Genomic DNA, 27,314 nt, shown 5'->3' with positions numbered 1-27,314 from the left:
ACCTAGTGACAAATTTGGACTAGGATACACAAATAACCTATCATGTATTGAAGAAGGAGAATCATCAAAGAGTGGAGAACAAAAGAATGTAAAGCTAAAGCACAACAAACCTATATGTCATCACTATGGGAAACCAATACATAAAAACAATATTTATAAAAGTGAGATTGGTAAGAAATCCTAAACCAAAATTTAATGGATACTATTTTAAATACAAGAAGCAAAGACATCAAGCACATGAGTGTAGATCCAAATACACCAATACACAATTTGTAGCTAGATTTGAAGGATATTACCACAACTATCAAAAGTATGGACATAGAGCTCAAGTATGCATATCAAAGGAAAAACCTAATTAGACAACCAAGAATCAGGGAAATCCAAACAAGGTAACTTCTATAGGTGGGATTACAACACATGATACAAATGTTATTATTGTGGTGAACATGGTTATATTGTAGAATATTGCACTATGACACATTTTATAGGTTAAACTAAGTTGGATGACTAGAAGTTTAGTTTTCTATAGTTGTAACAAGATTGAACATGTGAGTAAGAACTATAGGACCTAAGTACCAACACCTAGAAATGAAAGTACAAAGGAAAAGGAAAATTTTATGTAGAAAAAACAAGAAATGAGATGAATAAAACATGGAGAAAGAAGGAAGAAGGCAAGAACAATGAAAATTATGATGTTGAGATCACCCAACCCAATGGATAAAGTGATCACACTACCTCAAACTAAAAAAAGAAGTATGTGAGGGACTATATTTTTAATGATTTATCATATATTAGTTCCTAACATATGATGAGGAGAATTCCATATCTGCATGAGAAAAGATGCATGAGGATGGTTATAAAGTGTGAATTGGGAAAACATGTATTTACCAAATTGATGTTGAGCATCAATATTGATGTTTGTAGTGACTGGGTCACAATCTTGATTGAGTTGTGATTGTGAACTAAAATTATGTTGAAATTGAGTTGGTATTTTGACCAAGTTGGTGAATGAAGAATGAACATTTAGTTTTTTTTGAATCTTGACACAACTATTGGAAATATAAGAGGAGTAACTGAGAGGTGAGGGGTGAATTAGTTACCATAAAAAAAATCCAAGATCCCTTAAGATATCAATACAAACAAAACTAGACTCTATTAAAATTGAAATGTTGTTGTAACTTGGTTAACACAAGAACACTTAGTTTATAGTAAGAATTACTCTTACTTGATAAACACTGAAATAATCACTTCTTAAGATTTTCAGTGTGTTTAACCTTAATTAACATAGTTGTAGAATCATAAAGAAAATAACAAGAACATAAGAGACACCAAGATTTAATGTGGAAACCTAATTTGGGAAAACCATCAATTGCAACTAGTTATTGTTTTTCACTCTTATGAAGTGAACCCTATTAGGAGTCAACCCTATTAAAGGTTACAAAACACACTATCAGGTGTGACCCTATTAAAAGATTTAGCTCACCCTATTAGAAGTGGCCATGCTAGAGGTATTTAGACACTTAAATCTAGAATGCCACCTTGTTAGATGATTTGACAAATAGTTGTTAGCCTAACTCAATTAGGATATTTGATTCACTGCTACAATTATTATAGAGTAACAATGACTTGATCTGATTTCAAATGCAACTATCTTTGCTGATTTTAGATCTCTATTTTGGCTTGAATACTTGATCTTTCTTGATCAAAATATTCTTTGTAGCTTGGTCAACTTAGATACTTAGATATCCTTCCAATTCACTTCCTTGATTTATCTTTTCAATCCCATGCTTCTTCCTATTCAATCCTCAACTTGAACTTATATTTATATGATTTACCTTGTCAATTTGGCTTGAATACACTTTGAAAAAAATAAAATTCATCCAATGAGTTGGCTAGAACTAGCCAACAAAACTGTCAGATCCAATATGTTGATACAAGAAAATCCTTCGTTAGTCAACCCAACTAGATCGACACTAACTCAAAAAAGACTTTCCTGCAAACTTTCTTTGGTAACTAAGTGAGCTTAGTTAAAACTAGTTCCATGCCAACTTCCTTTGGTAACCAAGTGAACTCGGTTAACATTGGTTCTATGTTGTCTTTCATAGAATGCTTAACATACACAAGAAACTTCCTTCAATGCCCGAGTGAGCTTGGCTGACACTAATTTCTTGGTAAAGACTTGACATTTGTGTAACATCAAAGACAACATAAAATAAAAAAATTGTATTCAACAATCTCCCTCTTTAGCATTGATGGCAACACAACATGTCATGATACAAAGAAAGTTTTAGAGAAAAAATAGAAGTAAGGAAAATATCCTTAGTTTCATTCTAATTCTCATCCATGAGAACTCCCTCTATTAGTGTGAACCCTCTCTAAAATCAATCTCTCCAATTTTTTTGAATTACAATGACTATAATTTCTCCCTCTGACAACAAACTCTCCTCTTTAACATCTGACTCAATTTTTTTGATTTTTGATATGGGAAACTCTCCCTCTTTACTGATAATTATTTTTCTCTTATATGAAAAACTTGTTGGAAATATTATGACAAGCTAAGTTACTAAGAGGGGAGAGGTGAATCAGTAGCTTCTATCTCTTTTATCCCAATTAGCAATTAGTCCTTTATATGAATTCTAATCAAACTACATTCATGAGAAGCTAAAAACATGAAAGGATACAAAAAACTTTAACACAAGATTTTGTTACCCGAGAAACCTTTCAAATAGGAAGTAAAAATGGTGTGGGGATGATACCTAGCAATAAGGACTACTAGGTCCACCTTGTGAAAGAATTTACAAACATACAATGAAGTATGCACTCGGTAAAGAGATTTACGTAAAACTATTAGGTCTACCTTGTTAAAGGATTTGACTGATTCACCTGTTAGGATGAAACAATAGCTGATCTCTGATCTACAACTTGGTTTGCTAAATGAGATTCCTCTAAGTGTACAAATCATCTTTCTATGATAGATGAATCTTTGACGTTCCTTATATTGTTGTAGCCTTTGTAATTCACTCTTCTACTCTTCTTTTATGATTAAGTTACTTCCTTTCTTGATGATTTGGATGTGATATAATACATCACATATATATCAATCCAATTACATAATTAGAAGGTTGGATAAAGTTTAGGAACTCAGGCTCTAAAAATTGACTCAGTGAGGTTCTGATACTCAGCATCCACTATCAATGCTCGACATCATCATGTACTCAGTAGACATAGAATCTTAGTCCATACTGATCAGTTCCAAGTAGTCTTGAATTTAGTATATATTCACAACTTGACGAATACTTTAAAACTCAACATATAAATTGAATCACTTGATTCATACTGCATAGCTTGGTCAACACTATCACCTTGAGCTTAGTATAAACTAAACTCCTTGTTAACACTAAGTAGCTCAATTAACACTAGATTCATATAACATCAACTATAAAATTGGTAAAAACTACACAAATCAGTCTACATTAGTAAACTTTCCATACACTAAGATGCTTGGTTTACACTACTATTCATCAACTCTATACTAACTGCTTAGTTCAAATTAAAGTCTATCCATATGACTCGGTAGCAACTGTAGAACTTGGTAACAACTAAAATGCTTGGTTAACACTGTTAACTATACAATATGCTTGGAATGAACTCACAATCTGAATATGTGCATGTCACTAATAACGAACATGACTAGAATGTCAACTGTCTCCCCCTTTGGCATTAGTGACAAAACCACTTATTAGTAAAAACTATATTATCCATCACCTTATATCTCCAACTTGGTAGAGTATATTGTTTTGAGATTTTTTAAAATTGGTTTTGTAAAGGATACATTTCTATACATGGTAATGCTCCTCCATAGTATAATATATAGTATACTATACGTACAATATACATTTTCTTTATACTCTTCTTACTATCTTCTCCCCTTATCTTTTTTTTTTACATCTTTCTTCCCCATTTTCTTTAAAGCTTCTCCTTATAACTTCTATATTTTCTCCCCCTTTTTAACTTTTTAAAATAGGGTAGAGCTAATTTAGGTCAAGCTGCAATTTTTGAGCACTCACCTTAAGGTCTTCATCAATCTTAAATAATTTGTCTTTTATTTCCTTTGTAAAACTTGAAATATCACATAATTTACCAAAAAGTAAAGTTACATTAGTGCATGAGGTTTCTAGAGAACCCAAAATAGTAGATAACTCTACTTGGTAAGTGGCAATCTATTGAGTAATGAGCTCTAACACTTTATTTTCAAAATTTTTATCTGCTCTCTATAATAACTTGTCTTGTCCATCTAAATCTTCATTATACTTCTAGACTACCTCTACCAACTGATACAAAATTGGTTGAGAAGAATCAACCTCTATACCTGAAGCCTCTACTGGGATATTCTTGGCATCCTCAATGATTTTAAATTCTTTGTCTCTTTCCTCTCTTAGCCTTTGTTGCTTGGCTTTCTTTTGGAGTAATTCTCTGAAGGTCTACATTTGATCAGGATTGAGGTTTGAAATATCCCAATTAGGACTCATCAAGATCTACACCCTCCTCCTTTTCTTTAGCTTTACTCAAAAATTTTGTGCTCGCTTGAGGCTTGGCCTCAACTTTCCTTCCACTTATTTCTTATGTACTTGGAATGGAAACAATACTTGAAATAGTAGGGCTTGCTACAAAAATTCATACTACACTAATTGTAGAGATACTAGTGGTACAAATACCTGAAGTATCCAAAACTAATGTAGCGAGTAGAACTTGCAACTCGATAGATGAAGTAGTTGATACTTTAATCAATGTAGTGCTAAGCCAGATTGGTGCAAAGATTGATTGAATTCTTTTGCTTTCAGTGCTAGATATAATCAATCCTACTGAGGTTGTCTTCATTCTTGATATTGTCAATGTTTTTCTTAGAGAGTGAGGAGATGAGGCAATAATAATTGCAATAATCTTAACTGGGTTAGTTTCCTCAACATCTTGTGTACCTTCCTCAATAGCCTCTTGCTCTTTTTCCTCTTCATAATCCTCATTATCAAAATTTGTTACTTCTTCATCATCTTTCTCTTCATCCTTTTCTTGGTCATCATCATCATCTTTGTCACTTATATTGACTAGAAAATCACTCAGTTTGTGTAGAAGATAGATATTCTTCTATGTATTTGTTGCATTCTTCACAGCATGCTCTATTTCTTTTAACAAAATAAGACAAGTATTGAATCTTACAGTTAATTTTTCCTCATTTTTCTTTAAAGATTCTTTCACTTCCTTGTCATTCAAATTTGGCATAAATTTCCTTGGGGTCTGCTCATGAATATCCTATTGGTGTTTGAAAATGTTGGGGGGATTTTCAATTACCCTGATAAGAACATGATGCATCTAGGGGTAGCTAACTCCCATTATCAACACATCATTTCAGACACTAAGCCAACTATAAGGCTAGACACTTCTTCTACATTAGGCTCTGCTAAACCTATGCAGGTGGACCTCAGATTCAATTGATACCGTACCAGTGCAAAAACATATCACTAAATCTATTAAGTAGATTAAAACCCCTTATTTCTCCTTAAGACTTGTGAAATGACATGGACCTACAGTAGCTAAATGTAGATTTATGACATTCATAACCTGAGTGAGGGTTAAAATTTTATGCCCACTACACTACATGAAGAACTGAATTTATTTGAATAAAAGATTTGTCCAAATGTCATTCATATCAGCTTGCATCTAATTTAGTGATCAGTGCCTTATCCATTGAAACATAGAGTCATTACTAGCAGGATGACCTAACTAGATTGCATTACAATCAAGTTTGTCAACTGGAATCCCCAAATCCCATGCTTATGCAATATCCCCTTCATGCACCCAAAAAACCTACCAGAATGATGAAGCATTTACTTGATTGCTTGAGTCAAAAGTAAAAGAGATCTAACATACAACTTATCCAAGTTGCCTTAAATTAAATGAACATTATTCACTTAATCCCAAAGTTAACAATGCATGAATAATTAGGAGACAAAATAAGAGAACTTAGATAACTCATGTAAATCCCCTTTTGTATTCATCCATGGAAAGATTGAATACACAAAATGGTAACACAAAATGTAACTCAAGATACCTCACATAATCTAGCATCAATTTCCATTTTCTCAGAATGACAATACATCACATGAAATGAAAATCAGCACAAGGTGGATGTGTGGTCTTCACTGCTAGAGCTCAGCTCAATATTTAGGAAGCAAAACTATCTACAATCTTAGTTTTTCAATAGTAGAATAGTGGAACCCTACTAGTATTACCCAGAGAAAACTGCCAATAACCTCAAAAGAGAAAAAGAAAGAAAGATATTAGATGAAGGAAATCTTGGATCTAATCTATGCCTGACACGTGTCCACTTGGAATTTAATCTTTTGAAACTGAACAACTTCTTTCTCCCTTCTCCCATTTTGATCTAATTTGGTTTCATCATTTTTCTATTATTGATTTGAAAATATCTTTGTTGAAATGATGAAAACTTGTTGATTCATCAAAATCTAAAAACCCACTAAAATGCTTGGTAAAATTGAGGTTTTGCTGAGTGAATCAAATTAGAATTTGACCTTAACTGCATTTTCACTTCCTTTTAGCTACATTCAAGTCATTACCTGACTAGAAAACACAACTAAAATTTGATATCTGAATGCGGTTGCCTATTAGGAATCTAAGAGAAAACCTCAAATAATATGAACACATTTCTTCCTATATAGAAATTGACTCTAAAATCAAAAAGCTTGTCTTCTCTTGATTTTGATGATATATAATATCGCATATCTAGCCTCTCGAAAACCCCCTGAATCTCATTTCGAAAATCACTCCCCTGGTTGAAAACCTTGGTCTGCAACTTTTAAGTTTTTGAAAAATTCAAAATTATAATTTAATCTAAAGTTCAAACTTTAGATTAAACTCCTTTTTTCAAATTCTTGCGCGTATATCCCTATTCTGATAAAACATTAAAAAAAAATATTTTAAAAATATTTTATTTTGTTGGAAATATTTAGGTCTAACAATGTTACTGAGAGGGGAGGGGTGAATCAGTAAACTTTAAAATTAAACCAATTCAGCATAATAACAAATTCACCATTCATTCATCTACTTTACTGTATGCATGAAAAGATTAACACACTGATTTGGTGACCCAGAAACTTTTCAATTTGAAAGTAAAACTGGGGTGGGGATGATGTCCACGAAACTTCAATACTGCAGTATAAAGTTGGCCAGTTAAGGCTTACAATGATCACTTCTGGTGATCTGCCCTGTTAGGAGCAAGTAGGACTGCTAGATCCACCTTGTTAGAGGATTTACAAACATACAATGAAGTATGCACTCTGTTAGGAGATTTACAAAAGACTGTTAAGTCTACCCTATTAAAGGATTTACAAAACTGATTCACCTATTAGGATGAAGCAGTGGATCTGCTTGCAACTGGTTTGCTGATTAGATCTTATGTACTGATCACTTGATGTGATGGATATATCTTTGCTACTCCTTGATAACCTTGTTGAATACTCCGCTGCTGATTCTCTTTCAATTCACTCTTACTTCACTGTTACTTTTCTTCATCATTTCTATTTTCTATATTGCAAATGGCACAATACATTACATATATACCATTCCAATATTTACAGCAACAAGGTCGGCCAAACACAAGTGGACAAAACATTACTGAGTCGGCCAGATAGTAGAAAAATCAGGTTCCTCAAACTCACTCGGTGACCTTCTGACACTCGACATCCACTACATTACACGGCATCGTCATGCACTTGGTAGAGGTAGGGGCTCGGTCCATACTAATCACTCTGAGTAGCTTGGAACTTGGTAACCACTGGTGACTCGATAAACATTGTGTCACTCTGTAGAAACTAACTCCTTCGATTCACTTGGTAAGCACTGAATACTTCTTTTACCTTTCTATCTTGGTAATCACTGAAAGCTTCATTTACCTTCCTGACTCGGTAAATACTAAATCCTTTGTTTACCTTCCTGACTCAGTAAACACTAAATCCTTCGTTTACCTTTCTGACTCGGTAAACATTAAAACCTTTGTTTACCTTTCTGACTCGGTAAACACTAAAACCTTCGTTTAACTTTCTGACTTGGTAAACATTAAAACCTTCATTTACCTTTTTGACTCAGTAAACACTAAAACCTTTGTTTACCTTTCTGACTCGGTAAACACTAAAACCTTTGTTTACCTCCCTGACTCGGTAAACACTGCTGAACATACTTGGTAACCAACGAATGCTCGGTATGAACTGTAAACTGAGTGATGAACTCGGTAAGCATTCAGAATCAAATAAGTGTTGTAACTAATGACAAATGTATCATTATTCCAACAATCTCCCCCTTTGGCATTAGTGACAAAAACACTTATGAGCCAAAATTTATATACAAGATCAAAATTGATTTGATTCTGCTGTGTTGTGTGCTGAATATACATGGGCTACCTTACATATAACTCCCCCATACAATATACACAAGGTTTTTACATGAGTTATATGACTTTATTCTTTATTACTTTATTACCTTCTCCCCTTTTGTGTCTGATTTTCTGATTTTCTTCTATATATTGCTTTCTCCCCCTTTTTGACAATAATGCCAAAGAATAAAGAATGTATTTACATGGAGACACCAAAATGTGTGATAAACTCAGAATGTACCTGAAGAATTAGTTGCAGAGTTTTATCCCAATTGTCTTGCAGGATTTTACATGTGGAGAGAGCTACTTGAACTTCTACAGAAAGTTCAATCACATGGTCTGCAACAGAGAAATTATTGTCATGGATCAATGTTTTTGAATATGCAATGTGCTTCTGCATTGTGTTCATGATAGGAAGGATCATATTCTGGATGTCAATCAGAGTAGACCTGATCCTTGCTTCCTCTCTCAACAATTTTGCCTATTTCTCTGACAAAAATTTGATTCTCAGATGATGGGATGAACTTGCACTGTGCTTAGATTACAGCATTTCAGCACTGACCTTTATATCCTCATCAATTTTATTCAACTTTTCTTTTACTTCCTTTGTATACTCGGTAACATCACAAAGTTTTGCAAAAAGTGAGGTTACATTATTAAAAGAATTTTCAATGTCAGACAAAATTGAGGTTAATTCAACCTGTTTTAATGCAATATGTTGAGCAATGTGCTCAAGCACCTTATTGTCAAATTTCTTCTCTGCCTTTTCAATTAATTTTTCTTGGCCGGAGGTATCCTCATTGAATTTATATAAAACCTCTTCCAACTGAATCAAAATGTGTTGAGTAGAATCTACTTCAACACCTATAGCCTCTGTTATTATATTTTTAGCACTTTCAATAATGCTATATTCCTGGTCTCTTTCATTCCTGAGCTATTTTTGCCTAGCCTTCTGCTCTAATAGCTGACTGATCATTCTCATTTCATCAACTGATGCGGTATCTAGATCTATCTTAGGAATGACAATGTCCTTATCCAAATCTATTTCTTCATCTACTGCCTTACTGGAAAACATGTATCTCTTTGGTTTTTCTGCAGTGACTGCACTTTTGCCCTTTGAAATTGAAACAATAGTTGATGATGCTGGACTGGCTGTCAAAACTGGAATGGGACCAACTAAAGGTAAACTAAGAGAAGCGCTGGCTGTATCAAAACTTGATATACTTCCCAAAAATGATGTACTAGTCAAAAATGATGTACATACTGGTATATTTACAGTTGGAGAACTGTCTGGAGCAAAAATTGGGGCCAATGTGGTTGAGGAAGACAAAATTGGTAAGAAACTGGGAAGACTTACTGTACAAGCTGCAGGTGGGAGAGATATACTCAGTGAAGTACCTGCTGCAGTGGATGACTTGGTGGCTGATGATGTGCTTGGAAGCTCGATAACTGAAGAAGTGACTGCCAGCTCGGTAGATGAAGTGCTTGGCACTTGTATTGCAGAAACCTAGAGCTGAGAGGAGACTGGAGGAATTTGAGCAATGGATGTCTCTGTTGTGCTCACAATCTTGCTTGAAGATCTTATCTCCATAGTAGATTTTAAAGTCTTTGGTGGAGAGTGAGGAAGGGAGGCAATGACATCAGCTGCAATTTTTACTGGATCTTCTTCCTCTTTGTCTTGTTCATCTTCTTCTTCCTCCATTTCTTTTTCAGCTTCTTCTTCCTCAATTTCTTTTCTAGCTTCTTCTTCAACTTCTAACATTATTGAATGGAGATCCCCTGGAATATCTTCAATATCATCATCATCATTATCATCACTGCTGTCATTGTCCGTGATTTCAACAGTATCCTCATTGGGTTTGTGTAGATGATAGATATTTTTCCACATGTTTGTTGCATCATTTACTACATGCTCAATGTCTTTGACAAGTATCAAACAAGCATGGAATCTGATCATCATATTACCTTCATGATCTTTCAGTGATTTCTTCACTTTAGCATTAGAGAGACTTGGCAGGAGATTCCTCAGGGTCTGCTCATAAATGTCTTTGATAGTCTTGGTTGCAACTTCCCATCTTGGTTGCAATCTTTCCTATAGCTCTTTGGAGATCTGAGAGGCTATCTGGTTTGGGGAGTATTTCCATTTACCCATTTTGTTCAGTACCAGATCCTCAATCTGCAATTTCTCCTGTTCTATTTTGGTTTTGAACTTTAATTCTTTGAAGTTTGTGAAGCTACCTCCTTCATCTAATTTCTTTAGTCTTGCTTCAAAGGTGAGTGGAGGCTTAACAAACATAGGTTCCTTCTTTCCCTATCTTGTTCTCCTAGAGAATACTGCAGTGGTTTGCTTTGTAGGTTTGGTGATAGTCACCTTACCTTTCATTCGTTGAGGCTCTTCTTCTTCTTCTTCCTTTTCTTCATCTTCTCCTCTCCCTTCTGTTATCATGAGAGGTCCAGTATCAGCTTTTAGCTTTTCTATCTTTCTCCTGCCTTTAGAGATTGCTTGAGGAAGCTTGATTTCAAGCTCTATTCTAACCTTTGCCTCTTCATAGGTTCCAAATGCAGGCAACTTGGGATCCACTGGTTCATTTACCAGTGCCTCAATGATATCTTTGGCATCATCAATATTTAGCTCATAGGGCAATGGTTTTACCCATGCCACTCGGGGTTTGACTGCCTGGATGTAGACTCTGTCACAGTCAACCATGAAACAGACATCATCCTTATACTCTTCAACAAGTTTTGGAGGTATCCTGAACCTGTTGTTCATCCTTTCCTTGAAATCTTCAAAATAATTATCCATTACCTTATCAAAATTCATACCCATTTTTGCTATGAATTCGTTTATTTGATACAAAATTGGAGTATCTTTCCTCCATACAATTGCACCCTTAGATGGAAATAATTTCTGTACATGGAAAAATAAACAAACTAGCAAAGAGCCAAATTTACAAGGGTTTGTCTTTGCAGTCCTTATACTATCCATGTTTTTATTCAATTGTTTTAATAGCACATCAGCTAGGTCAAACTCCATATTTTTCTTTACAATCTTATATGCCAAATCTATAGCCTCACAGGGTACACTATTCAACCTGCTGGAACTATACAGTTTGTATGCAATAACACAAATACCAAATTTCAATTCTATATCTGAAACATTGTTGAGCTTTAAACCTCTGCCATCCCATTCAGCTTGGGTTAATTTTTGAAGTTCATCTCGACCTAGGGTTTTGGTTGTTTTGGCTTTGGTCAACATTGGTAAACTCGTGATCTTGTGGATCATCTTCTTTGTTATGAGGATGGGTTGCTCTAACCATAATTGTCCATTATGCACATGGCTTAAGATATACCTCACCCATTTCACTTGGAAACTTCTTGGCAGATGTGGGATATGGGTTAAACCTTTGGTTTCCATATGTTTAAACTCAGGTTTTAGGGTTCCATCCACGCATGACTCAGCTAGAGTACTATCCATATCTAGTGTCCCTATTTCTTGCATAGTACACTTGAAATGAGTATGAATATCATTGATAAGAAGTACCTTTGGAGGGATCTGCGATTGAGCTCCATGTGGGTCGAGTGATTTAGCAATGGCAGGAACAATTGTGAAATTGGGCTCGTCCCATTCGACTCCCTTCACAAGCATTTCAGAACCTCTCTTTGCCTTACTGCCACTGGTGCTTGCGGATGCCATTGCTGCTCGGTGAGAGAACGATTTTGTAACATAAATTCTTTGCTGAAAAATTGCCTCAAATCACTTGAACTCGCTTGGATGCACTTGAAAATATATTTGCTCTGTGAACTCTGAATTCGTGGTGAAGAATGAGATCAAATTTTTCCTTTTTGATCGAAATCCTATCATTAATGCTCGAGTACGAAGGTAGCTGAGAATTAGGGTTTTGTAAATAGTCATCGACTTACTCGGTAAACCTTGCAACTCAGTGAACACACAAAACCTTTCTTATTTTTCCGACCAAGCTTGGTAAAGTCTGAAAATCAACCTTACTCGGTAGATGCGACACTTTGTATTATGACTTGTATCTGCAATACTGATTTATCATTTCCACTCCTTCTTTCTGGAACTGCTTAGGATATGGCTTGAAGATGCAGTCCCTTATCCTTCTTGATAAGTCTAATTAGGAATGGTGGAGTCACCCATTCTTAGAGTGACATTTCCATCATTTGAATTTTCTTGCTCGATAGACTTAGGAATCCACTGTTGTTTCATTTGCTTTCGAATATTATCAGCTCTAGTTTTCTTTTCATCTTCAACCTTTCCTATATTCATGCAATTCTTGGCTATATGACCAAGTTCAGTACAAGTATAGCATCTTATGGTTGTATCTTTCTTCCTTAGGTGATGCCTTCTACAGTTTGTTCCTATGTGTCCATATTCTCCACAATAGTGACATCTACACCAAGTATTGTAATCCCAACCAAATATTGCTTTGACAATTTGTTCTGTTGGATTGAGTGTTTTTGATCTACATTCAGATGCCTTATGTCCTTGTTTCTTGCATTTGTGACACTTGCCTTCAAACTTTGGTTTCTCCTTGCATTCATTGGCTTTGTGACCATGCTGATTGCAATTGAAACATTTGCCATTGAATTTACCTTTACCATTACTCCAACATTTGTTAGATGTATGACCTATCTTGCCACAATGATTACAAGTGGGTCTTTGATTCCTTTGGGTACCTTGTTCAGAAGATTCACCTTCTTCCTTGTATCCAAGACCAGCTTTACCCTTTTGCTTATAAAAATTCTGCTCATTTTGCTGATTCAATTGACTCATGTCTGCTTGAGATTTCATCATCCTTTCATTGACTTGTTTTTCAATATTTAGATCATTTTCCAAGCTTTCATTGATTTGTCTCTCAATTCTTAAGTCATTCTGTAGACTTTCATTTTGTGCTCTGAGAATCCTGATTTCTTCATTTGCATTGGATAGTTGATCTGCTAGATCTTCATGTTCAAGGGATTGATTTTGAGTTTCATGAATTCTATCTTCCAATTCTTCTTGTGCTTTGTTTCCTTGTTCCAAAAATTCACATAGCCTGATTGACTATTTTCTTGCTCTCTTTTAAGCTTTCTTACCTCTTCTTGCAGAGATCCATTCTTTTCTAAAAGTTCTTTGATTGCTTTGTCAGCTTCTTCTGAATTACTTGATGGTAACAAATCTTCAATCCTTTCTTCAACATAAAAATGGTCATTTATTTGTCTTGCAAGTTCCTTTCTTCTTTTTAGGGATTGAGAAAGATGTTCCTTTCCTTCTTTGAGTTGAACCATGGCCATCTCCAAATCTTGCTTCTAATTCTCAATAGTTTTGTCAAGTCTAAATATCTCCATTGTCCTTGATCTTTGCTCAAGTTGTCAAGCTCTATCCTGAGAACCACAAAGCTCTGATACCAATTGTTGGAAATATTCAGGTCTAACAATGTTACTGAGAGGGGAGGGGTGAATCAGTAAACTTTCAAATTAAACCAATTCAGCATAATAACAAATTCACCATTCATTCATCTACTTTACTGTATGCATGAAAAGATTAACACACTGATTTGGTGACCCAGAAACCTTTCAATTTGAAAGTAAAATTGGGGTGCAGATGATGCCCACGAAACTTCAATACTGTAGTATAAAGTTGGCCGGTCAAGGCTTACAATGATCACTTCTAGTGATCTGCCCTGTTAGGAGCAAGTAGGACTACTAGATCCACCTTGTTAGAGGATTTACAAACATACAATGAAGTATGCACTCTGTTAGGAGATTTACAAAAGACTGTTAAGTCTACCCTGTGAAAGGATTTACAAAACTGATTCACTTGTTAGGATGAAGCAGTGGATCTGCTTGCAACTGGTTTGCTGATTAGATCTTATGTACTAATCACTTGATGTGATGGATATATCTTTGCTGCTCCTTGATAACCTTGTTGAATACTCCGCTGCTGATTCTCTTTCAATTCACTCTTACTTCACTGTTACTTCTCTTCATCATTTCTATTTTCTATATTGCAAATGGCACAATACATTACATATATACCATTCCAATATTTACAGCAACAAGGTCGGCCAAACACAAGTGGACAAAACATTACTGAGTCGGCCAGATAGTAGAAAACTCAGGTTCCTCAAACTCACTTGGTGACCTTCTGACACTCGGCATCCACTACATTACACGGCATCGTCATGCACTGGGTAGAGGTAGGGGCTCGATCCATACTAATCACTCTGAGTAGCTTGGAACTTGGTAACCACTGGTGACTCGGTAAACATTGTGTCACTCTGTAGAAACTAACTCCTTCGATTCACTTGGTAAGCACTGAATACTTCTTTTACCTTTCTGTCTTGGTAATCACTGAAACCTTCATTTACCTTCCAGACTCGGTAAATACTAAATCCTTTGTTTACCTTCCTGACTCGGTAAACACTAGATCCTTCGTTTACCTTTCTGAATCGGTAAACATTAAAACCTTCGCTTACCTTTCTGACTCGGTAAACACTAAAACCTTTGTTTACCTTTTTGACTCGGTAAACATTAAAACCTTCCTTTACCTTTCTGACTCGATAAACACTAAAACCTTTGTTTACCTTTCTGACTCGATAAACACTAAAACCTTTGTTTACCTTCCTGACTCGGTAAACATTGCTGAACATACTTGGTAACCAACGAATGCTCGGTATGAACTATAAACTAAGTGATGAACTCAGTAAGCATTCAGAATCAAATAAGTTTTGTAACTAATGACAAATGTATCATTATTCCAACATATTTTACCCTCACCCTTCAATTTTGGGGTCAATTGTCCTTTGACCAGGTGCCACATAGTGGCCTCTGATTGGTTAACCTCTGACGCCACATCATTGCAGGCCAAGACCCACTGCCACATAGTGTATCCTTGCTTCTTCTCATTCCTTAACCTCTGAGCATCTTCTTATTTCAAGAAAGTGCCAACTGTCGAATCTTGCCACAAGGCGAGATTTGACAGTTCTATCTTGGGCCCCTAGCTAGATCATTACTTCAGAATGCGTCTTGGGCCCACTGTCATGTGGCACCTAGGCACATTCTTCCATTGCTTAAACTCTACACATCTTGTTATTCTGGGGAAGCACTAGCCATAAGATCAGGACATGTGGCATGATCTGGGTGCTTCCCACCACATCAGCGTGCGTCAGGTTCATCTAAAAATTTGGAACATCCTCACCTAGGTCAGTCGCAGGGTCCACTAGCACATGCCTACCTTTTCAAAAGGCGCTATATCAAATTCAACCAATGATGTGAGTGCTATTGTATTTAAAGCATATGAAATGCCTTAACACACCCAATGTGGGACAAAAACTTGGATGCATTCCCTTGTGCTTTCTTGTTGTTTGGCAGCTACTCCTTGTCTTTGATGGCGTTGGATGGTTCTTTTCTTGTAGACACTGCACATTGTAGGTTTTCAATTGTTTGCAAATTAGTCTTCAGATCTGTGTGATGGCAGAACTATAAGCTTGTGGGGCTCCTTTTATTTTATTTGCGCAAACTCTCCTCTAAAAGACTTGACCTCCTTTCTAATTTCCATGATTTCTCTGACTTTAGCTATGCGTTGTGTGCTGCTTGTTTAAGAGGCATGGTTTTGTTTTAACATGCTAATTTGCCAGTTTTCTCCTTTAAGGATGCATGAGTTGGCCTTTTAGTTGCTTCCTTGCTGTTGAGAAAGGTGTCAGGTGTCTGCTGCGGGCTTCTTTGTTTACTTTGGCATTTTTCCTCATGTTGTTGCTTCTTTTTAATGCATGGGTTCCTCATTTTTCATGTCGGATTCACATGGTGATGTTGGCATCTTCATTGATGTGTTACATTAGCACCTCTTATGGGCTCTTATTGCTAAAACTAGACTTGCTTCATGCTTTAATACTCTGGATGCCCCTTGCCTAATCATGAGTTTACTTTGTTTAACACCATGACTTCTTTTCATTACTTGCAGGTTGTTCTATCCTATTAGCAATGTTGACTTTGTATTCGCTTGCTTTTACATGGATCTCCATTTACAACATGGGTCATCTTGCCAGCTCCATCCTTTTTTCTATGTCACTGGACGTTTCTTTTTATGCCTAGCTCTTATACTTGATGATATGTTATAGAGTAGCTCCTCTTGCGTGTAGTCTTTTCAATTGTCAGCTTTTGCTCCTGTTACTTGGTGTGAAGTGCTCCTTGTTATGTGCATGCTAATGTGAATTCTTGTTAAAAAGCATGGGTTTCTCTGTTTGGTGGATGGATTTTTGCTCTGACCACGTGGGTCTTCTGCTACTAACTAACGTGCTTTCCTTTTTACTTGCCCTCGCCGACAGCCACAACCTCACTACTTTGGGGTTTTCTAACAATAGTGCTTGGAAATAAAATTCCACCTCCAACCTTTTGTTTGATTGGTTAAATCTTTACAAGCACCCAATCTCTTAGTGACTTGAGTGTAATAAACTTCGGAGTCACAACTATGGCTACTTTGACAACCAAGTTTATTCCTTTAATGGGCTGCTATCGAATAGCAATGGTGTAGGGTGGAGCAGCCCTTGAAGGTCTACCTTTCTTTGTTACATTTGTGACCAAACTCTTCCTCAAGGCACTCCATGCTTTTGGAAAAGATGAAAAAGCTAAGCCCGAGGGTGAAACATACACATGATCTTGATAAATTTCTACCAATCCTAGTTCTCAATTCAATCTTCCAACCATGACCAAATATCAGAAGGTCACTCACATTTTATTATATTCTCAATCTCATCCTTGTCATTGCACAAAAATGCCTTCTGGAGACATGTAATTTAATGTGCCAACCTATGACTCCCTCTGAATATTGGTAATGTCATATCATATTACCTTAGCAATCCTAAAATCAATCAGCTTTAGTACACCTTTTACCCAAAAGAAAGTTTGCAGGCTTAAAAATCTGAATGGACAATATGCTCCTCATGTATTGCATTGACAACCTTGAGAATTTTCTTGGCGTATTCCAAAATTAGCTATAACTTTGGTTTGAAGTATGAGATGAGCTTCTTCAACGTGGCATAAACAAGTCAAATCCATTATTTTTTATTAATCAGGTGACATTTTAGTCGAGCCCCAAAAGTGGGTCCGACTAAAAAAAATTTCTTTCTTGGACAACTAAATCCTCAAATTGATACATCAACCATCTGACACTAATTGAAATCAAATTTGACCAATGGATCAACATTTGAAACTCAATTTATCATTGATCTATAAATTGTGATTTTCTGCTAACAGGGCCTGTCGGCTGGCTTTAAAAATTGATCCGAACACCTGACCAAACTCTGGAATCAGACACACTGATTCTCTGTTCTGCACATTTGTACCTTGTCAAATCTCGTCCCATTAAGAATTCTTAGTCAAAATATATTAATAGTCAAAGTTTCCCTTTCAAAATTACCTACAAGCAAACATGTCAAAAAATACTAAGTTGGGTTCAGAATTGGCTTCGAAAACTGGGTAAGCTGACACTTGGTAAGCTTTAAAAAAAAATTCTTTCTCGGACAAATAAATCCTCAAATTGATACATCAACCATCTAACACTAATTGAAATCAAATTTGACCAATGGATCAACATTTTAAACTCATTTTATCATTGATCTATAAATTGTGATTTTTTACTAATAGGGCATGTCGGCTGGCTTTAAAATCTAATCCGAACACCTGACCAGGCTCTGGAATGAGACATACTGATTCTCTGTTCCACACATTTGTACCCTTTCAAATCTTGTCCCATGAAGAATTCTAAGTCAAAATATATTGATAGTGAAAGTTTCCCTTTCAGAATTACCTACAAGCAAACATGTCAGAAAATACTAAGTTGGGTTCAGAATTGGCTTCGAAAACTGGGTAAGCTGACACTTGGGGAGACAAAAATTGGGGCATTTGTTCTTTGTCATGAGGACATTATGGATATGTGGTTTGGGCTCATGATGAATAAAAAAACACAAATGGAAAGCATTCAAAGTGAGCTACCTGGATTTTGCAAATTGGAAACACTGACAGAAAGTGATTTTTTGCAAATGGAATTGACCTAGAAAAGTGTGCAAATGGATTCATCAAAGCTTGCAAACTGGCACACTTGAAATATTTTTGTAGGATAACACAATGGTTCAATCCATTTGATCCCACCTATCATGGATTTAGAATTATGACATCACGAATAGGGGTCCTGACAAATCTGCAAATGTTGACACTAGTAAAAAGATAGAAATTGCATTTGGAATTGCATCTAAAAACTGATCAAACAGATTTTTCATAAGCTGAAACTTGAAACATACAAAGTCTCTGGCATTTACAATGCAACATAAATTAAAATTTCACTTTTTGGTCAACTGGGTCAAAGTTATAACATGTCAAACAGGGCTTCCCAGAATTATGTGCAAAGTGCATAAACATGAAAATAATAATTGACCAACTTTGAGAGATTCAAAAGCTAGTCAAACAAACTCAAAATGACTCAAAATCTTAAAAATAGGTTATTGGATATGGATAGTAAACTCTCCCAAAGTTTCAAGTCATGAAACGTTTCTGGGTGTGAGCTATTCACTTGCAAACAGGGCCTCCTATCGCTGTTTAGCACGGGGTAAAAATGCAGATTTGGAACTAGTTCAAAACAAGAGTTCACGAAATGGCTTGAAATGTTAGTTTAACTCTATGGAACATGTAAATGCACTGATTGAAAGGTGCTAGAAGCATTAAACACCTCGTAGGGGCCTCAAAGGTACAACTGGGTACATATGCAATTATGGGCAGTTAGAGGGCTTGAAATCTCAAAAATTTCAATATGCGACTCAAAATTAACCATGCAATTTTTAGTCCCAACATATCCTTTGTAGTTTGCATTATATGTTCCCATCTTGGCTTGATTTTGTTCATTAATGCATCTGGAATTTGTTGACTAAGCCGATCAAGTGAGTATTTCCATTTTCCCATCTTAGATATCTGTGTATCTTCAATCTACTTTTTCTCATCAGCTATTCTAGTCTTATATTTTAATGCCCTAAAATTTGTTATCCCAGAACCTAATTCCAATTCCTTCATTCTCTTCTCAAATGTGGGTGGAGACCTCCTAAAAATTATGTCTCCCCCTTGTTTGTTTTCTTTCTTTCTAGAGGATCTCCTAGTGAATATTATAGTGGATGTCTTGGTAGGCTTAGTAATGATTGGCTTGCCCTTTTTATTTAGTGGCTCCTCTTCCTCTAATTTTTCATCCTCTGCTTCTTCATTTTCACCTTTTCCCTCAGTTAATAGGAGAATATAACTTGTTTTCAACTTGGCAATCCTTTTCTTGCCTTTGTTAACCACCTAAGGGAGCTTAATCTCTAGTTCTATCTGGGCCTTAGCCTCATCACATGTGCCAAAATATATAGCCTTGGGGTTAACTGGTTCATTTATCAGTGCCTCAATTATATCTTTTGTTTCATCAATATTTACCTCATATCCTAGAGGTTTCACCCATGTAATTCTAGGCCTAACTGTTTGAATGCATACCTTATCACTATCCACCATAAAACAAACATCATCCTTATTATCCTCAACTAGTTCCTTGGGAATACAAAATCTATTTTTCACTTTCTCCTTGAATGCATTAGAATAATTGTTCATGATGCTAGTATAATTTTCTCCTATCTCAGTAATGTATTCATTAATTTGATAGAGTATTAGCTCGTCTTTCCTCCAAACAATAGTACCTTTTAATGGAAAGAATTTTTGAACATAAAAGAATAAACATGTCAATAGAGAGCCAAACTTACATGGATTTTTCTTTGATGTCTTGATGCTCTCCATGTTCTTGTTGAATTGATTTAGTAGTATCTCAGCAAGGTCAAGAGATAAGTTATTCTTGACTACCTTGTATGCTAGGTCCACAGCTTTGCATGACACACTATTTAATTTTCTCGAACTGTATATCTTGTGTGCAATGACATGAATATTGAACTTCAATTCCATGTAAATGAAACTACTAGTTTTTATTCCCCTAGCATTCCACTTGGCTAGGGTGTTCTTCTCTAGTTTGACCCGACCTAGGGTTTTAGTCATTTTAGCTTTTCCCAACATTGGGAGACCAATGATCCTATGGATCATCTTCTCAGTAATCAAAATTGGTTGCTCTAATCACAACTAGCCATTGTGCACATGACTAAGGATAAACCTAATCCATTTCACTTGGAAATCATGGGGCATGTAAGGAATATGGGTTAAACCTTTAGCCTTGATATATTCATGCTCAGGTTTCAACATGCCATCGACATATAACTTCTTTAAACATTCATCCATTTCTAGAGTAACAATATCTTGAATTACACATTTAAAATGAGAATGGATATTGTTGATGAATAGTACCTTGGGAGGGATTTGTGTCTACACTCCACTCTAATCTAGGGTTTCAGTCATTGCAAGAGTGAGCTTGAAATCTAGTGACTTCCATTCTACACCACGAACCAACATGTCTTATTCTTGTTTCACTTTGTTGCTGGTAGCTGCCATGGGGTTTGAGAGAATTTGAAAAATTTGATAAAATTTCACTCAAATCACTTGAATTCTCTTGAAGATCGCTCAACACAAATTTCTCTCGAAAATTCATAGTAAAAATGACTTTGATTTCATTCCTTTTATCAAATTTCACCATAAATGCTTGGTACAAAAGTTAGATCAAATTGATAGAATGTTATCCACTTTTCTTGCATTGATTAATTAGTAGAGTCTTCCATCATTCAATAACCATATAGAACTTAGTTACTCCCAACCTTTCTTGGTAGAGTTTATGAATTGAACTCATTTGTTAAGGAAGGTAACTCGGTAGTAACTAGTACCTCTTACTTGGTGATCCCTTTCACATCTTGAATGCTGATATGGATATTTTTGTCTTGTCAATTGGAACTTATTTAGATGCCTTCTTTGGTAGCATAGTTCTAGTTCTCCTTTGAGAAATCAAGTGGAAATGGTGTAGTCACCCAATTCTTGAGTGACTTGATCATCATTGCTTGGACTTGCATTCTTGGTGGAATTTGGAACCCATTGTTGTCTCATTTGTTTTGTTATCAGCTTTTGCTTTCTTTTCATCTTCTATTCTTCCACTATTCATATAGTTCTTGGCAAGGTGACCAAGTTCTGTATAGATAAAACATCTTTTGGTAGTATCTCATTTCCTCATGTGATGTTGTACACAATTCATTCCACTATGTCCAAATTCTCCATAGTAATGACATCTACACCAGGTGTTATAGTCCCAACCAAATATTATTTTCATAAATTTTTTGCTAGATTTAATATCTTGATTTTTCATTTTGATGACTTGTGCCCATTCTTCTTACATTTGTGACATTTTCCTTTAGATTTTGGTTTCTCATTGCATTCATTTTCTCTATGACCATGTTGATTACAATTATAGCATTTTTCATTAAATTTTTATTTCCCATTACTCCAACATTTGTTTGAAGTATGGCCTATCTTACCACAGTGATTGCAAGTAGGTTTTTGGTTTTTTGAGCTCCTTTCTTGATGATTCTCCTTCTTCTATATATCCAATTCCTACTTTTCCTTTTTGTCTAAAGTGACTTTTTTCATTCAATTGATTCATGTTAGCTTGGGATTTCAACATTTTTCATTGGTTAGATCATCTTGCAATCTTTCATTTTTTGATTTTAGATTCATGATTTCTTCATTTGCATTGGTGAGCTAATCAATGAAGTCTTCCTGCTAAAGGGATAGGTGTTGAGTTTCATTGTTCTTTTCTTCTATCTCTTCTCTTATCTTGTTTTTCTCTTCTATGACTTCACATAATCTTACTAACTGAATTTCTTGTTCTCTTCTTAGTTTTCTTACTTCTTCTTGAAGAGTATTATTCTTTTCTAATAGTTCTTTGATTACTTCATTAGCTTCATCTGAATTTCTTGGATAGATGTCTTCAATTCTTTCTTCAATGTAAAGTGAATCATTCATCTTGATTGCAAGATTTTTTCTTCTTCTTAGGGATTGGGAGAGTTGCTCTTTTTCTTTCTTGAATTTTCCAATGGTTAATTCCAAATCTAGCTTCTCATTTTCAATAGCCTTGTTAAGTCTAAATACCTCCATTGCCTTTGATTTTTGCTCAAGCTATTAAACTTTTCATTGAGAACCACAATACTCTAATACCTATTGTTGCAAATATTATGACAAGCTAAGTTATTGAGAAGGGAGGGCTGAATTAGTAACTTCTATTTCTTTTATCCCAATTAGAAATTAATCCTTTATATGAATTCTAATCTAACTGCATGCATGAGGCACTGAAAACATGAAAGCATACACAACACGTTAACACAATATTTGGTGACCCAAAAAATTTCCAAATAGAAAGTAAAACTAGGGTGGGGATGATATCCACAAGCTTTAGTATTGTAGTACAAAGTTACCTTGTCAAGGATTACAATGATCACTTCTAATGATCTACTTTGTTAGGAGTAATAAGGACTACTAGGTCCACCTTGTGTAAGGATTTACTAAAATATAATGAAGTATGCACTCAGTAAAGAGATTTACATAAAACTATTAGGTATACCTTGTTAAAGGATTTGACTAATTCACCTGTTAGGATGAAATAGTAGCTGATCTACAACTTGATTTGTTGAATGAGATTCCTCTGAGTGTACAAATCACCTTGCTATGATAGATGAATCTTTGTTGCTCCTTATACTATTGTAGCCTTTGTAATTTTCTCTTCTACTCTTCTTTTATGATTACATTACTTCATTTTTTGATGATTTGGATGTGATACAATACATTACATATATATCAATCCAATTACATAATTACAAAGTCGGCCACAATACAAGTTTACACAAATATTACAAAGTGGCCAAAGTTTAGGAACTTGGGCTCTGAAGATTGACTCAGTGAGGTTCTAATACTCAACATCCACTATCAATGCTCAACATTGTCATGAGCTTAGTGGACATAAAAGCTCTTTCTATACTAATCACTTCCAAGTAGTCTTGAACTTGATCTGCACTGGTGACTCAATGAATACTATGAAACTCAACATATAAACTAAATCACTTGATTCACATTGCATAGCTTGGTAAACACTATCGCCTTGAGTTTATTATAAATTGAGTCTCTTGGTTAACACTGTGTAGATCATTTAACACTAGACTCACATCATATCAATTGTGAACTTGGTAAACACTACACAACTCAGTCTACACTAGTAAACTTGACATACACTAAGATGCTTGATTTACACCGTTGTTCATCAACTCTATAGTAACTACTTAGTTCAAACTAAACTTTGTCCATAGGACGTGGTAGCAACTGTAGAACTTGGTAACAAGTGAAATGATTGGTTAACACTATTAACTATACAATATGCTCAGAATGAACTCACAATCTAAATAATTGTGTCACTAATAACAAACATTATTGGAATGTCAACAAAACTTTCCCTCTTTGACACCTCATGCCAAAAAAAAAAAAAAAAGTTTCCGTGTACTTGATGTACTGATTCATATGCAATCTACTCTATCAATACTACATCACCTTATCTGATCTTCAAAGTGCCTAGTTGATGTATCACTAAAATCTGATTAGTGATCTTCAAATAGGGGAATGACCTTGATCTTACCTCTTAGATATGAAAATGCATCCTTAGAAATGACTTGCTAAATATGTATGCAATCTAATCTTTTGTATTAACATATTCCAATATCACCTCCTTTTTTTGCACCAATTCTCTCAAGAAATGATACTTTATTGCAATATGCTTGGTCTTGGTATGCATCATTGGATTCTTGGATATGTTGATTGCACTAGTTTTATCACAAAAGATAACAACTAGGTCATTGATCTCCACCTTCATACTTGACAATAGTTGTTGAACCACACAATGTTGGAACAATTAACTGTAGCAACAATATATTCTACTTCTGCTATAGACTAAGAGATATAATTATGCTTCTTGATTGTCAAAGATACTAGCCTCTTTCTGAGAAAGAATGCTCCAGCACTAGTGCTCTTTCTATCATCAACAATTCTTGCCCAATCAATGTTAGTGAATGCTTTGAATTCAAAGTTTTCTCCTTTCTTATACAAAAAACCATAATCTTTAGTACCTTTTAGATATCTCATGATTCTTTTGATTTCCATCAAATAATTTTTTAAAGGATTCACAAAGAATCTAGCCAACATACCAACTACTAATGCAATATCATTTTGTTCGTGCACTACATACTAAAGTTTTCCAATCACTGATCTATATGTAGTCTAGTCTACCTCCTTGGAATCATCATTTTTGGAAAGCTTATGTCTTATAGACATAGGTGTTCCAACTAGTCTAGAATCCCCCATTCTAAATTTCTTCAATATCTCCTTAATTTATTTTCATTGAGTAATGTAGATACCATCCTTCATTTATTGAATTTGCAAGCCAACAAAGAATTTAATCTTCCAAACATTGACATTTCAAATTCCTTACTCATTTCCATAGAGAAAAATTTACACAAGTCATCATTTCTAGTAAATAATATATCATCTACAAAGATTTTGGCCAACACTATCTTCTTATCTGTTCCTTCTTTAATGTATAGGCTATTTTTATGATTACTTCTTTGAAAACTAATCTTTATGAGATAATTATGTAATCTTTCATACCAAGCTCTGGGGGCTTGCTTGAGACCATACAAGGCTTTGTGTAGTTTGTAAACCATGTCCCTTTTTCTAGGATCAATGAAACCTTTTGGTTGCTCAATGTAGAATTCCTCTTCTAAGATTCCATTCAAGAATGTTAATTTCACAAATATCTGATATATTTTGAATCCTTTGTGTGCTCCATATGCAAGTAGTGTTATAACACCTTCTAGTCTAGCAAAAAGAGAAAAAGTCTCTCCATAATCAATACCTTCTTCTTGAATAACCCTTGCAAACTAACCTTGCTTTTTTTCTTGAAACTTCTCGATTCTCATTAAACTTATTTCCAAATACCCATTTTGTGCCAATTACATTATTGTCCTTAGATCTAGGAACAAGAGCCCAAGTTATGTTCCTTTCAATCTAATCAATCTCTTCATTCATTGCCTCAATCCAACTTTCATTTTGTAATGCATCTTTAATAGTTCCAGGTTCAAACTCAATAAGAAAATATGTACCTTTTAATTTGTTCCTTGTCATTGTGCCTTTTGATTGATCTTCAGTCATTTTCTTAGGTGTGTGATTACTTTTGACATATCCAACAAGTCTAGCCTCCTTCTTTCTTAATTCACTTGGTTCACCATGATCTACTAAATCATGCTAGGGTCCCACTATCTGTGACTCGGGTTCATTAAATGATTTGATTTACACTAGCTAAAACTTGGGTACTTTTGACTAAGACTTGGGTCCTTCAGATTGTGACTTAGGTTGTACTAGCTACAATTCAATTTGAACTAGGGATTTTGGGGACTTGGGTGGTGAAGACAACTGATTTTCTTGAACTTTAGGTAAAGTGTCAAGTTCATAGTAAAAAACATTTTTGTAGTTTTCAAGTTTTGTTTGCTTTGTTTTTTACAATCTTCTACAAATTCATCAATCTTTACATGTGCACTTTCTATAACTTTGTGAGTAGATAGATTCAAACATTTGTATGCTTTTCTCTTATTAGAGTATCCTAGGAATATGCCTTCATCACTTTTCACATCAAAATTTCCTTTTCTTGACTCCTTTAGGATATAAAATTTGCTTCCAAATACTTTGAAATAACAAACATTAGGTTGATAGCCATACCATAATTCATGACGTGTTTGATTTGAGTCTTTATTTAGCTAAACCTATTTTAAGGTATGAACTATTGTGTTGATTACATCATTCTAGTATTTGATTGCAATATTCTTCTCTATCATCAGTTTCCTTGCACAATCCATAATTGATATATTCCTTCTCCCAAATATACCATTCTACTGAGGTGTATCAGGTCCAGATACCTTTCTTTTGATTCCTCTTTCATTGCAAAATTCACTAAATGCATTTGAGATGAATTCACCTCTTCTATCTAACCTCAAACATTTTAGTTTATTTCCTATTTCTTTCTTAACTCTAGCGAGATACCACTTGAAATTTTGAAAGGCTTCTAATTCATCCTTTAAATACATAACTATCGTCATCCTAGAATAATCATCAACAAACAAAATAAAGTACTTATCTCCATAGTAGCTTTGTATGAAAATAGTTTCACAAAGGTCTATATGAACCAACTCATAGACTTTTCTAGAATGCTAATTCTCTATTTTGGAACTTGTCTTTCCCATCTTTCCAATTTGACAATTATTGCACATGCCCATATCAGGTTTCTTAAGGCTTGGAATTCCTCTGAACCTTTTATTCTTGCTTATGTTGACCAGGTTATCAAAAATCAAATGACACAATGATTTATGCCATAACCAAATTTCTTCTTATTGAGTTATGAAACATGAATTTTCAGTTCAACCTAGGTAGAATAGATTACCTCTTGTTTGATTGCTAGTCCCAACTAGATTTCCTTTTCCATCCAATAGCTTGGTTTTCCTATTCATGAATTACACCTTGAATCTAACATTATTTAACTATGCCACACTAAATAGATTATTTTTTAGTCCTTTAACTCAATAAGCATTGTCACATTTGAGTTTAATAGTTAGTGCAATTATACAACCTTTTCCTTTCACATAACATGGTTCATCATTTCCAAATCTGACACTCCCACCATCATAGTGTTCCAAGTGCTCAAATTTATATTTATCACCTATCATGTGGTGAGAACAACCCCTATCTATGATCCATGTGTCATTTTTACTAACATGAGAAATGAGGGCCATCTTATTATTCTCATCATTTGATTCATCCTTAATAGCAATGTAAACCATTTCAT

Source organism: Cupressus sempervirens, chromosome 3 (genome assembly GCF_028749045.1).
Source record: "Cupressus sempervirens isolate cs-2001-9-10 chromosome 3, ASM2874904v1, whole genome shotgun sequence".
Taxonomy (NCBI): domain Eukaryota; kingdom Viridiplantae; phylum Streptophyta; class Pinopsida; order Cupressales; family Cupressaceae; genus Cupressus; species Cupressus sempervirens.
This window is presented reverse-complemented; position numbering follows the sequence as displayed.